Source organism: Equus asinus, chromosome 11 (genome assembly GCF_041296235.1).
Source record: "Equus asinus isolate D_3611 breed Donkey chromosome 11, EquAss-T2T_v2, whole genome shotgun sequence".
Lineage (NCBI taxonomy): Eukaryota > Metazoa > Chordata > Mammalia > Perissodactyla > Equidae > Equus > Equus asinus.
Window position 1 is genome coordinate 48,932,299 of NC_091800.1, and position 15,859 is coordinate 48,948,157.

Sequence of the window (15,859 nt, forward strand, 5' to 3'; positions counted from 1 at the left end):
ATATTTTGAAGAAAAATTGGATATCTTGTATGCATTCCATTCCATGGACTTCACCTCAGTTTTTGTAAAGCAAAGATAAATTTTTCACATTTAAGATGGGAATAAATGCTGAAATTATCCCAATTTTCTATTATTTTCTTATTATTTCTTAACAGTGGAAATTAAAATATCAGAAAATGAGTTTTTATTCCAGAAAAAAAAGTTGTAAGTTCATCGAGCATTATTTTTCCTGTTGCAGTTAGCGAGGAATTTAGACCTATCACTCGACTTCTTGTTTGAAGATGTTTCTGGGAACAGAGTTGTTACATTTGTAGAGGGAAGCTACCAAATTCAATTCATGAACTGTTGTTTTTCCACACTATTACCCTATACATGCCTATTATTTTCTAGAAAGCCTGTCACTCATGACTATTTAGAAACACTTTCTTTGAGGTCAAAGAAGGAGGTTGCATTTGATGGTTTGTTTTGCCTCCCGTGGCTTCCTCCTTACTCTTGAAATAGATTCTTTCCAACAATGCCATCATCAAAAGGGGCATTTTCATGATGACAATAAGAATAAAATGTCTGATGAAATAGCTTTTGGATTCAACATATTTATAAAGACAATAATTATAACTTTGACATTAATTGCAGCCCATTGGTGGTTTTTTCCTCCTTCCCTTGCCAATAGGCCCTAAATCTAGGCTTCAATTTCTTTTGTATTCATTCTGCCTCGAATATAATGATTACCATTTAACTCGGTGGTTACATAATCCTAGTGAAATTTTAATGTGGACATCTTGCATTAACTTTCTTTCCTTTAACAACAACAAAAAAGGAAAAGGTGGCCCCTAAATAAATGAAACTCAATTTCACGGCACATTATCTCTCTCCATTCTTCCCTCACAGCTTTCATTTTCATTAAAATCACAGACAACCATAAATTAATAATTACTTCAGGTTGACTAAATGCAGGCCATACCATTTAGCTCTTGCTTTCCTACAGTGGCCCTTCTTGTTCATGCTGGAAAAATGTTAATTTAGATAATGTGGCTTGCCCCTTGTCTTATAATTCTGTTTTGCAGTTTCACTGATCTATAATGGTCTGTTCTTATTAGATAGTATTAACTTTATCTTTTGTTCAATCAAGCTTTACACTTTGCTTGGAAGATAACTATTGCAAACTCTCAGTTGAAATGTGTCATTATCTACGTATCTATTATATTTCAATCCTGCTCAAAATACTTTCTGTGTTTACTAACTTATTTGTGATTCCATGCATTCACAAATGCCTTATCCATTAGCTTAAAGTGTGTGTTAGAGCCACTTAAAAGGAGAATTGAGATATATACACAAAATTCTAACCCTTTATAATTATGAGAATTTCAAATAAGCTATATTATTTCACATTTTAAAAGATTTCGGTAGTATTTGTTTCACTTAAAGAAGTAGTAACTAAAAATTCAATCCAGGTGCTTCTCTAGTTTCTCTGATATTTGAAAACTCTGCTCAGCCTTAAGACAAGTTATTGTATTGTTTACTTAAAACCCTACTTCCTTAGACAGCTTTTTAAGATAGGCATCTATTTTTATAGAGGTTCCAGAAGGAAAGCAGTTACACAATTGTACGTTAGTACACTGAGAACAATAAAATACAGGATCTGCCAGCTGAAATGGAAGTTAACAGTTTAGCCTCTGGTAATATTATTTTTGAGAATGCTTTCACTTTCTTAAGTTTAGGTAAAGCTAGTGGTTGATTTGAACTAAATAGAATTCACTCAGTACTTTAGAACACGTGCTACAGTGAAGAATGGCTTCAGGTAAGTTAAATAAGCTTACCGTGTTTAACAAGGTTAAGTTAGGCTATAGAAAAAGAAAAACCCTTTGGTAAAAAATGTATTCATATTTCTAACTTTACTTCAAGCTTTTGGAAAAAATAATTAATTAATTGGTTGAAGATGTAATAGAGAGATCTTACCTTTAGCCCAAGGTATAAATCACTTACAGCATCCAATACAATGGTGCGCTCAATGAAATCCTTAAATAAACATTCTCACCATCTGGGCTATGGGGTAAATATTCCTCATTAAAACATTTCTCCTTTCCTTTGGATTATTACAGATCGGGTCTTTATTACTATCATCTAAATGGACAACCACATACTGCATGATTAGAAGACATCATATTTATTTCTGCTCAGTTGTTGAAGGATACAATTTTTAAAAACAAAATAAGGTAAATTACTTTTCAAGGAATATCCTTGAAACAACTAATTCACAGGCTAGAATCATTCAATAAGTTTTGACTCCCTTCATGTTATGGCAAATTTTAAAATAATAACCTGGATTAACTTTATTCGGTGTTAATCCACATACGTAATTGCCATCAAATTATCTAGTTTGTAGGTATTACGTTATGGAGAAACACGGCATTTTCATTATTTGATTTTCCAATGAATATTTTCCTTAACTAATGATAAATCATGTAAGCCATGTTTACAATTATTATATCCTGAAAATGTCCCTGTGTATTAAAGACATGGTTGCCCTGAACCCCACAATCTAAAAAGTCCCAGAGGAGACATTTGAAATGGCTCAAACAATACAATAGTTTGAAATTGATCTGGGAATCTCATTTCCCTCTCTGTACCAAAGCTCAACTGTGTTTGCTATAAATATTATGATACTTTTCTGCACGTATTAGCATCTCTCAGTGCTTTAACTAAAACATAACTTGCCTAATACTACAAATTAATTTTACAGGCATTGTACTTTTAACCCGTCTATTCTAAAATTTATTTTTATAGTGGGAGCAACGGAAGAATCACAATGTGTTATGATATTTAAACTATTAATCTTTTTATATACTTAAATTTTAAAAGAAAAATTAATTATATTAGAGCTTCATCATTAAAAGCAACTAAATTAAGGGAATGATGTGTTGAAATATTAACAGATTGTTTTCTTTTGAGTCCCAGGCTAAAGATTTATGTATCCATTTCGAATAAGCCCCTCCTCCAATGTAGAAATACCACATTCTCTAATCATTTCTTTTTGGGTCTATTTTGTAGTCAGATATGTTTTTATATTATAGTATATGACGTTTTTGTAAATCGTAAAAAGAAGCAAAAGACATACTTTGCTTAAAGGGTTCACTTGCTAATTGCTTATGTGAAATTGACTGAATGGACTTTGTTGTCCTGCAGGCTTCATATCTCTGACCCATCATGTAGCCTTTCGTGATGTTTTGACAAGCTACTTATATTCTTTGAACTTCAACTATTTCTTCAGTAAAATGAGGGTAGACTTGCGTCATAGAATTGTTTTGAAGATTAAGCGGTAAAATATTTTAAAGTGCTTGGCAAAGTAAGACCTCTAAATAATACTTGCTAGTCCTTTTATTTTACCCTTCAAAATTAACAGCTAAATGGAATTTGATTTTTTTATTAAGATTAAATAGGAGTTAATTATTTAGAAAACAGCTTATATTTTTTTATAATGTGGGAGGGCTGTTTGTATTTTTTCTCAAGCTTACCGTAAAAGAGAAAATATTATGCTAGAAGGTAGAGTTGCAAGACACATGGCCTAATGCCTGTGAAGCTGTGGCTAATGTTAATAACTTTCAAGCAGCTATGTTAATAGCTATGAAAAAGAATGGCAAGGGTTGGAAGATAGGAGAGTGGTTTGGGAGAGTATTTGGTTCCTTGAAACCAAAGAGTGAGAAGGTCTGTATTGGTCTCCTGTGTACCCTCCTGGGAATGCTCTTGGAACCCGGATGCCTATGACTGAGCTGGGAGACATAATAGAAGTCCCCATATCCAAGGGCACTCTTCCACTAGAGCCACCTGCTCGGAATAGATCCTAGAAACCTAGCTACGGTGCATGGGCAGTACATCAAACATAAACTGAAAAACTTATTTTCAGAACACTTCCAACAATCTGTTGAGATTGGTTTAAGGGGGTCAAAGTCTTCCTTCCATCTCAAATCCCACAACATAACAGAAAACATATTTTAAAGAAGAGTAAATCCACACTGACTCTGAAAAACTAGTGTATTTTCAGTGGTCCATAAGTACCGAAGAATTACGAAGGTTAGAAAATACGTGGGTACAACTATAGAGAGAAACAAAACTGGAGGATACTTGAGCCCTAAACCCAGGCAGGCTGAAATATGACAGAGGTAGAAACAGTAGAGGCGAACCAGGCGGTGAGTCAGTCAGTGGTGTCACTGGCTTTTGGGAATGATAACTCAGGAGATGCATTTGGACCAGCCAGGTGGACCAGACTCTCCTTTTCTCCCTTATTGTTCTAAGCATTAGTAATAGTGATATTTCTAGTCAAACTATAGCAGTGAATCTAGTGCTTGGGGAAAATTGGTGGGATCATGCCTTGGCTAGGTACCCTCTACTCCCCAGAAAAGATATTCTACATGTCTACATTAGAGGCCATTGGCCAATCCTCAAAATTTCAAGAAAATCAATTAACAACAATAATAGCTAACAAATGTCAAAAATTTATATGACAGACGCTATGCTAGATACTTTATATGCAGTATCTGATTTAATCTCTACAATAATTGATAATATCGGTGGTTCTACTTTATTTTATTTTAATTGGTGAGAAGTTTTCTTCTTGAAAGACCGAATAATAACCTTCAGGTCATACAGCTAAGAAATGAGAGAACTAACTTGCATTTGATCCTAAATAATCTGACCCCAGAGTGTGTGTTCTTAGCAGCCATGCTTGATGGATTATCAGAACTTTGGATCATCTCAGAATTATTCTGAAAGACAAAGGGATGGAGAGCCCGATATACCATTTACTGTAACATTTGCCTCATAAGAGTTCCAAAAGAACACTTACCATATGATCCAGCAATCATGCTCCTTGGTATTTACCCAAAGCAGATGAAAACTTATGTCCACATAAAAACACGCACACAGATGTTAATAGCAGCTTCATTTATCATTGCTAAAACTTGGAAGCAACCAAGATGCCCTTCAGGAGGTGAATGGATTAATAAACTGTGGTACATCCAGACAATGGAGTATGATTCAGTGCTAAAAATAAATGAGTTATCAAACCACAAAATGACATGGAGGAAGCTTAAATGTGTATTACTAAGTGAAAGAAGCCATTCTGAAAAATCTACATTCTATATGATTCCAATTATATGACCTTCTGGAAAAGGCAAAATTATGGAGATATTGAAAAGATCAATGTTTTCCAGGGGTTGGGGTGAGTGAGGGGAGGAACGAGTAGGTGAAGCACAGGGGATTTTTAAGGCAGTGAAAATACTCTGTATGATACTATAATTATAGATATATGTTGTGATACATTTGTGCAAACACCCAGAATGTACAACACTACAAGAGAACCCTAAGGTAAACCAAACTATGGACTTTTGATGGTTATTTTGCGTCAATGTGGGTTCATCAACTGTACAAATGTACCACTCTCATGGAGGATGTTGATAATGGGAGAAGCTATACATGTGTGGGAGCAAGGACTATATGGAAATCTCTTTACCTTCCGCTCAATTTTAATATGGACCTAAAACTACTTTAAAAATAACAATATTTTTTTAAAAAATAAATAAAAACTTCCAAAAGAGGATAAAAGACAAAGTAGGAATAATCAAGGAAATAATAGAATAAAGTAATTAAGAGCTGAAAACATGTCTTCAGATTGAAGGATACACTAAATACTGTACAGAATTAACGGAAAAGGCACACAGCTAGACAAATCATGACATTTCAGCATCACATGGATGAGAGAACATCCTAAAAGCTTGGAGGACCAAAAAGGCTGTTTTTCTAAAATTCAGGATTCTAAAAAGGCATTAACAAATTTGTAAGGAACCGTAATTTTAAACCTGTGTCATTAATTACTTAAACCGTCATTTATATGTGAAACAGCAAAAACAACAAAATAAAGATATTTCAGATGAAAAAATACTCAAGGATAATACTCCATATAAATATTCTGTTCAAATATTGTCATAATTCTGTCACTAACTCTCTAGATGATCTTAAGGCGTGTGGCATTTGAAAAAGGATCTGGGTAGAAGGTCTGGACAGGAGGTTAATAGAAAAGGTCTTCCCTCCTTCATAAGAAAGGTATAGATACTCATTATTGATAGATTGATAAAAAATAATTGTGTGTTAAATGATTGAAGATAATGAGATGAAGTCTATAAATAGGATATATCCCCTAAACCACTAGAAAAAAAAATGAAGGGAAGAAAGAAAGTGATGAAAATGCAAAGCCCTAAAAGAAAATATAAAGAATAAATAGTACAGCATGTTAATAAGCCCAAATTTAGGAGTGATCCTAACAAACAAGATTGGGTCACCACCTGTACTAAAAGGCATAGATTATCCAACATGATTTAAAGAAAATCTATGATAAAATGAAAATCTACATATGAGAAGCTAAAAGAAAGCAAAATTACACACATCTCAACATTTTAATATAATTGATTTGAAAATACATATATCAAGAAATATTTACAAATAGAAAGCAATTTTATCACTAGTAACATCAGACAAATTAGGATTCAAGTCAAAATTGGATGGATTGGGCTTTTTTATTTTGCTAAAATTTATAGTTCAATATGTATTTTGAAATATAAAAGAGAACAGAAAGTGAGACGAGGCCAAATGACAAATGCAGAACATAAATAGTGAAAAATATGACAAATTTTCATGTGCAATTGACATATAAAAAAACAAATTCTAAAGTAAAACTAAGTAGAGATATTAAAACATCAATAACAAAATTGTGTTGTACTAATATATCCATTGAATATTTAATGTAGCAAAAGAGAATGCATTCATTCAAGATACATGAAATTGTCACGAAAATTGACCTTTGAGTTCAAAAGAAAGGCTCGATAAAATAATTTTAAAAGCATATTTTATGGGCTATACATCAGATTACAATGTAAGAAAATTAGACAATAGTAAAAGATAACACTTCTGTACTCCCCAATCCACTCATATTGACAATATTGTTTTTTAAGGAATCATTACATAATTACTGATTAATGATGAAATAAAAATGAAAATTATTAAATATTTTAAGTGCATTATATTAACAGTATTTCCTATGGGGGAAAAAAAAACTTGTATGATATAGCCAAAGTATTGTTTGTAATATAAGATGTAAATGTAATGTATTAGTTTAAAATTAACTTGTACTGAACGTAAAGGACTCCACTTACAGTTCCTCAAAACTTAGAATAACAAGAAGCAAAAACAGTTTAAAAAAATAGAGACAAAAACAAAAAACAATGGAACAGAAAATAATAAGGAAACAGGTTCCACAAATATAATCCAAAGCTGGTTCTTTGAAGAAGATCAATAAAATAGCCAAACTTTTGCAAACCTGAATACGGGAGAATTGTGACGAGAAAAAGACAACATTAAAATTAGAAGAGATGTGTAAAAGAGGAGGTTAAAACTTTAAGATAATACATTTTCATGCTGAAAATATTGGAATATCCAAATAAAAATTACTAGGTAAGAATAATTGAAAGAGAGCTCATCAGGAATACAGAATTAATCCAATGACATGCCACTGGCAGATAAACAAATGAGCACTACTTTAAGCAAATATTCTTTAAATATTTATTCAAATATCATTATCAGGGAAGTGAACAATTATTGAAAACTAATCACACACTAGGCACTATTCTAAGAACCTTGTATGGATAATCTAATTTAATCCTCACAAAAAAAACCCATGGGGCATGGAAAATTTATCTACATCACATTGCTAGGGTGAGTGCCCAAGCCAAGATTCAAACCTAAGCTGTTTGGCTCCAAAGCCCACACTTAGCCTCCATGCTGCTCTGCCTTCTGATAATAAAAGCATACACCTGCTTCCTTAGGTGTGTGACTCATATGTGAGAATCTCATCACTCTTTTCTTTAGGTCTGACCAACAGCAAACTTCACCATCATCAGAGCATAAGTGAGCTATTTAAAATTTACTAAATGCTTTCTAAGTATGATGGAACAAGGGGTTTATGATGTGGAGTACACAGCATTTTCTTAGAGAAATCTCTAGGTACCTCCTCTGGGATTATAGTTCCAAGGTCTCTTGACTCTCTTTTCCTCTGTAGCCCTTCATTTTCCTAGGAAGTTCCTGATATCCTCTTATTGGATCCCTAAATTTTTTACTTGAATTTCTCTCTATGTGTAGCAAAGAGCTTTGCGGTTTTCTCAACATTTATCTCAGTACATAAATATCCCAATCTACTCTTTAATAATGTCTTAACGCATGACAAAGTCCATCATGCCAAGGATAAAAGGGTTGTTTGCTATCAGAACAACAACTACCTCTTCTTATGAGGGTCCACACTTTGAAGGCACTGTGGGTTTGAGATACAAATTATTAAAAAATTTATCATATGCACTGATTGGTGTATTGTATAAAAAATTTAAATTAGATCAGTTGTACAAGAAGTCACTTTTGGAAAATAGAGATAATACCACCATATCTATATTTATTTTAGTTGTGTTGTATCACTCCCTAGAGCTTACACCCCACCTGGAAATCTCTCCTACGTGACTTTGAATCCTTCTCCGTCTCTTGTCACTTTGGCTTATCAAGATGACGAGTAAAATAAGGACTTACAAAAGAAGATGACTATAAATCTTCAGCTATGCATATTGGTAAAATAAAAGATTCTTATTAAAACAAGCTATTTTCCATAACCAAGAGACAGTATAACATAAAAGTAAAAAGTACAAAATCTAGGTGCAGGCTACTTGGTGTGAATCTTGGCTCAGCCACGCATTGGCTATCTGAGCAGAGGGAAGTTTCATAGCCCATCAGAGCTCCAGGTTTCTCCCCTATAAAGGGATAACAGTAGCCCTACTTCAGAGGAATCTTGAGATTAAGTGAGATAATATGTAATAGCACTTAAGCATTAAAAAAAAAAAAAGAGGAGGGGCAGCCCTGTGGCTAAGTGGTTAAGTTCGTGCACTCTGCTTCCGTGGCCCAGGGTTCGGATCCTGAGCTGGGACATGGCACCGCTCATCAGGCCTCTGTTGAGGCGGCGTCCCATATGCCATAATTTGAAGGACCGCAACTAAAAAAATACACAACTAAATACTGGGGGAATTTGGGGAGAAAAAGCAGGAAAAAAAAGAGGGAGCTAAAATTATTTTTCTGCTTTTGAATCCTGCTGATATGTATTCATATGCATGAAGTACAGCTTTTTATTGTCTTGTCGAATTTTTTTTCTGTAATCCTAAATTTATGGTGCTTGAAGAAATTTCTTTTTCCTATGCACTTGATTCTTGGGTTATTCCATCCATTTTGAGGGTTTCCATGATAATTTGTCTGCAGATACCTCCCAAATTGAGGTGCCTCAGCCCTGCCCAGATCTTCAGCCCGAATCCAAGAGAATCTCCACTATCTTAATCCAATGCACATGGGTCCACCATCCTCACCCTAAACTAAATGTACAAAACCATTTATCTTTTCTCTTTTTCCCTCAGAGTTACCTCTGCTCTCTCAACTATAACAGCTCAAACTTTCTTAGTTAATTAATGCCTCTCTCCCATCTATAAAATATACTTAGCAACTTTTAAAATCCCATAGATTCTATCTCCCCTAACATTCCTCACGTTTGTCTGCTGGTTAATATCCTCTTGCCTAAACTCTTACAATAGTGTTCTACACTGATTTGTTCCCTCCAGTCTCTTTCTTTTCCGTGTTATAGCCTACCTAAGAAATTATGACTTATCTTGATAAACTATGACTTCATTCTTCCTCTCAATGAGCTATAGTGGATATCACCTACCTAGTGAATGACAAGCAAACTCCTCAGCCTCAATTTATTTTGTTCTACTTCTACAGCACTTGATCACTACAACATTACTCCATCACTGCTCCCCTGTGGAAACCCCGTAACTCCAGCACTTGCAGTTCCTTGAACAAATCTTTAGCTTTTCAACTTCCAGGTTCTAGATTATTCTCAACTTTCTAAATAGAATGCCCTCTTCCACATTCTAAAGAATGTACTGCCACTTTCGTGAACTACTTGTGATCAAATTAGGTTTCTTTCTTTTTTTCAACTCTTGTGGCATTTTGTTTGCAACAATAATGGCAAGAATCCCCAAAATATTGTCTGAGGCTTCATAGTGTTTCACGGGCTTCAAAGAGGAATTTGAATCCTGAATCTATTTTGGAAAATTTCTAAACCTTTTTGAGTCTGTACCTTTGTTTGTACTGTGGGGAAAATACAAACTTACTTCCTATAAAATAACACAAAAACTATAAAATGCAGAAAATAGGATCTGACGTATAATAAGTTCTCAATAAATATTAATTTTCTTAAAAATAGCAACTGGTAATGAAAATTATTCTCAATTTTTTAATATACTCCTATAAAATTATAACTCTCTTGAGCACAAGGACTCTAATTTTGATATTCCTATATATCTCTCATCTTTGTAGTCTCTGTGCAGGTCTTTACAGAGTTGGCATTTAAGAAAATTTATCAAATTAAATTCCTTTGTTTAATAATCATCATAATAATTAATGTTATAAATTTAGACGATTCCTTAAACATGTCTGGTTTTTTCACTAGAAGTTTAGTGAACATAATTCCATCTCTGATTTTTACCAATATTAATGACATGAGAGGATAGGAATGCCTGACCTGTACGTTCTGAGGTTAACATTGTACATGAGAACTCCTGTTGATGGAAAAGTGCATGATTTTTCTCAAAAACAATTCCAGGAAATATATTGCTATATAGATTGGGTTATATCCATCCAGAATAGCTTTGAATGTCTGCTATATCCATTGCTTTGTCCAAATTTAGATTATGAGTAATAGAGTCATACAAAGTTTACTAACAGGAAAAAGTAATTGTTTAGACAATGTTCCTCCTCATTGTATCAAAATATTTCATACATAGTTACCAAGTGGAGATGGAATAAAGAAAGGTTAATTTAGAAAGCATCCTTCAAAATGCTAAAATGCACAAGAAAAAATTTTCAAGAGAACTTTAATTTACTATTAAAAATCTTTTATGTGGTATACCTTGCTTCATTCTACTTTTCTAGTGTCTAATTTATGTGGTGCTATGTATTTTTGTACTAAAAATTATAAAGATATTTCAAAGAAATATTAGGAGTTTACATGAATATGAAGTAAGTGCGTAAAGGGTCAGGTTGGGTAAATATTTTATTAAATGGCAGAACCACTTAATGTCTTTTATCACGGTATGTTTCTTCTATGAAGTTACAGAGTTATTTTTAATTCTAGAAAACAAACTTTGAGAATCAGAATTGGAGAATCATATTATCCACGTCAACTCAGCAGTGAAATGATTAGTAATTGATTGCGTGTTCTGCACATTGTCCCTGCAAAGTGAGTATAAAGTATGTTAAATGTATATCAAGTCTAAAGTATGTGAATTCTATATTAGATTTTCCCATAAATTTCTTCTCTGTTTTCCAAATATTTCAAATTCCCCTTTCCTCACTGAAGCCAGGAAATATACTTGGCAAACTATATGACAAAAATGTAGACCACAACATAGCATGACGAATAAATCATTAATAATTAAATATTAAGAATTAGTAAAAGAGTTACAATGATGATGAAGATGGAATAAGCTCATTATAGACCCTTTCTCCATGATTGCAATGAAAACTCTGGACAGAATACAAAGAATGACCATATTTACTCTGGACAGTACATAATAGCAGATGAATTGGGAAGGAAGTCAACCTTGAGGAAGAAAAGAAAGGCCCTGACTTTTCTAGTTTTTTCTCTACCTCCTTTATCTCCTGGCTTTTACTTCAGAGTGCAAGTAGAGGTGGACAATAAAAATTAGGAGGGAAGTTCTGGTTTTCAAGGCAGAAGACAGGATACAAGGACATCTGTTAGCTGGAAAGTGGATTGGGAAAAGGATCTCCTGTTTTTTCTTTTATATTTCACCTCTGCCTGGAGGAAGCCCCAGTCATGAAGCTGCTCTGCTCCCATGGCAGGGTATCTCAAACCTCAGGAGAAAACCATCCCTCCGTCTGGAAGAATTGAGAAGGACCTCAAACATCCAAAGAGATGGGGGAGATCACCATTATTTTGTCTCTCTTTTCTGTCTCAGCTTTGCTTGAGAATAGCCACAGTATTGCAAAATAGCTCACCAGCTCAAAAGGTTAACCCATGAGAAAAACTCAGGCTTACAAGTCAGAAGACTGGGAAAGGGACCCCAGGGAACCACAGAGTGGCTGGGAAATTGGGGACGTGAGAGATGGAGAAGGGATACCCAAATACTGCACTTGAATTGACAAACACCCAGCCTCATTCCAATCTGAGCACTAATGGAACAGACACCAACAAGCATGATTAAAGCTTTGAGAACAGAATTATTGTTTACACCAAGACCTAAGTCCTAGACAAAACCCTGGGTGAACAGGCACAAGGAAACTCAAACAGCAGAGTACAGACTTTGAAACCGGAACTGACTTTGGAAGAACTGCCTACAGAAGGCAAATCAAAACTTTTGATCTGAACCTAACCAGGCCAATTGCCTGCTAAAACAAACAGGAAAAAAGAAAACGTACAGTAAATCTTCAAAGAATTTTAACAGGACTCAGAGTTTTACAACATAGTATTCAAAGTGTTCAGGACACAATCCAAAATCACTTGACATTGAAAGAACTGGGAGAATCTGGCCAACATTAGAGAAAAACAATAATAAAAACGCCAATCCCAAGATGACTCAGATGTTGAAATTATCAGGCAAAGAGTCACAGCAGTTTATCACCATGTTCCACAAGCTAAAGTTGATCACTCTCAAAATTAATAGAAAGATAGAAATTTTCAGCAGAGAAATAGAAACTATATTGTATAATCAGGTGCCAAATGGAAATGTTAGAACTGAAAAATACAAAAATCAGATAAAGGTTTCACTGCATGGGCTCAATAGTAGACTTGGGAATGAAATAGGAAAGACTCTGTGAACTTCAAAAGAGATCAGTAGAAATTTTCCAATCTTAATGATAGAAGGAAAGAAATTGAACAAAAATAAACAGAGCTCAGGCATGCATGGGACAATATCAGAAGGTCTAATAGTCATTTCATTATTCCAGAAAAAGAAGCCAAAGTTATTGGTGCAGAATGAGAAAATATTTGAAGAAATAATGGCCTGTAAACTGTCTCCCAAAATTTTAGCAGTGTTTGATCCTTCTCTTCATTTTAGGTAAAAGTCTGTCTGTCACCCAAAGTCCAGTCTTCTCTTTAGTAATGGAACTCAAATATGATATCTGGCTAAAATGAAGACATCCTTACTCAGCTTCATTTGCACTAGATGTAGCTATGTGACTTTGGGTTGGCCCAAAGGGTATAAGTAGACCTGGTTTGAATAACTTCTAGGTGATGTTCTTGAAATGAAATGGCATGTGTCTCCTTCATTTTTTCTCTTGCTCTCTGCCTGAAAAGTGAAACTCTTAGATCTCATATTGAATGCTTATCGATATGAGGATGAAGACAACGTCCTGGGGGTGGGAGGATGGAGAAGAGCCAAAAGATAAAAGAAGAATTGACCTCAACAACATGGACTGCTAATCCGAGGACTGTTACATGACACAGAAAAAATTGATTTAAATTATTATCATTCAGTTAGGAATTTGTTATAGGAGCTGTACATCTATGCTAATGTAGGATATTAGCTCAATTACAATTCAGACATTTCCTCTGCACACCATTAAAAACAGCCCCTTCCACACAAAAACAGACAAACAGATCAATGAACAGAATTGAAAGCCCAAAAATAAAACCACACATCTATGGACAGTCAATCTTCAACAAAGGAGCTGAGAATATACAACAGAGAAAGGAAAATCTCTTCAATGAATGGTGTTGGGAAAACTGGACAGCCACATGCAAAAGAATGAAGGTAGACCATTATCTTGCATCATACACAAAATTTAATTTGAAATGCATTAAAGATTTGAATGTAAGACCTGAAACCATAAAACTCCTAGAAGAAAATATAGGCAGTACACTCTTTGACATTGGTCTTAGCAACATCTTTTCAAATACCATGTCTACTCAGGCAAGGGAAACAAAAGAAAAAGTTAGCAAATGGATTTACATCAGACTAAAAACTTCTGCAAAGCAAGGGAAACCATGAACGAAATGAAAATACAGCCCAACAACTGGGATAAGCTATTTGCAAATCATTTATCCGACAAGGAGTTGATCTCCAAAATATATAAAGAACTGATACAACTCAACAAAAAATAAAACAAAGAACCTGGTCAAAAAAACGGCAGAGGACATGAACCGATGTTTTTCCAAAGAAGATATACAGATGACCAACAGACACATGAAACGACGTTCAACAACACTAGCTATTAGGGAAATGCAAATCAAAACAACAATGAGATATCGCCTTATACTGGTCAGAATGGCTGTGATCACCAAGACAAAAAACGAAATGTTGGAGAGGATGTGGAGAAAGTGAATGCTCATTCACTGCTGGTGGGAGTGCAAACTGGTGCAGCCACTATGGAAAACAGTATGGAGATTTCTCAAAAAATTAAAAATAGAAATACCATATGATCCAGCCATCCCACTACTGGGTATTTATCCAAAGAACTTGAAATCAATGACCCAAAGAGACTTATGCACGCCTAGGTTCATTGCAGCATTGTTTACAATAGCCAAGATGTGGAAGCAACCCTTCTACAAATGAATGGATAAAGAAGATGTGGGGTGTGTGTATGTGTGTGTGTGTGTATACACATACATACACAATGGAATACTACTCAGCCATAAAAAGACAAAATCATCCCATTTGGAACAACATGGAAGGACCTTGAGGGTGTGACATTAAGCAAAATAAGCCAGACAAAAAAGATAAATACTGTATGATTTAATTCATGTGGAAGATAATAAATATATGGATAAAGAGAACAGACTAGTTGTTACCAGAGATGAAGGGGTTTGCAGGGTTGACGAAAGGGACAAAGGGGCACATATGTGTGGTGGTGGATAAAAATTAGACTACTGGGTGTGAGCACAATGAAGTGTATTCAGAAATTGATAAATAATAATGTGCACCTGAAATTATACAATGTTATAAACCATTATGATCTCAATGAAATTACTGAAAAAAACAATAGCCCCTTCTAGCTATTTTCTATCACATGATTTTACTTTGTTTTCTTCATAGTACCTGTCACCATCTCAATTATCTTTTTAATGTATTTATCTGTAGATTATTTTTTCTATATAGTATTTGGATTTTCCAAAGCATTTATTTATGTTTCTTTTACTAACCTTAAAATATTGAATACTAGTGAATCAGTATTAATTTAAGGTTTGTCTTCCATGGAATTTATTTCTGGCTTGCTGTAATATCAAATCTATAGAGATCATGGAGAATATCTGAAATTAAATATTGTTTAGTTATATTATTAATTAATAACTTAATTACCTTAATACCTTTTAAAATTTAAAATACAATGCTTAATTTAAATGTTGAAATTTGTTTAAAATAAACACATGAGCTAAAAAATAAAAAGAAACAATATTTAAAGCCAAGAAGAGTGGGCTAAGTATTTGCATTTGCCATTTCTACAAAGCATAATGGACAACAGCTCATATTTTATTTAGTTCTCTAACAGATGGAAGAAAACCAGTGTCACTAAGTGAGAGGTGGGAGACGTTCCAAAATTAACAACAGAAAATATAAGCAGTTTTTTCCATATCTTTCTCAAACTTAAAAAAGAAAACCTGTATTTTATGAAACAGTAAGTTATTAAAAGGAGTATAGCCTGCTGTAAATTAACAATTTGGAGAGTCATTGTACATGTTTAAAACAGATGGAACTACTGGTTCTTTGTA

At 34.1% G+C, this 15,859-nt stretch overlaps 1 long non-coding RNA gene across 8 annotated transcripts in view; it reads left to right on the forward strand.

Annotated features, from left to right (window-relative positions):
- Positions 1–1,598: 1,598 nt before the first annotated feature.
- Positions 1,599–15,859, forward strand: part of LOC123289664 (uncharacterized) — a 140,895-nt gene continuing 126,634 nt past the window's right edge. For all 8 annotated transcript variants that reach the window (XR_011493015.1, XR_011493010.1, XR_011493014.1 and 5 more), the window contains exons 1-3: positions 1,599–1,798; positions 2,100–2,213; positions 11,267–11,371. This is a non-coding gene — a long non-coding RNA (uncharacterized lncRNA). The remainder of the gene's footprint in view (positions 1,799–2,099; positions 2,214–11,266; positions 11,372–15,859) is intronic.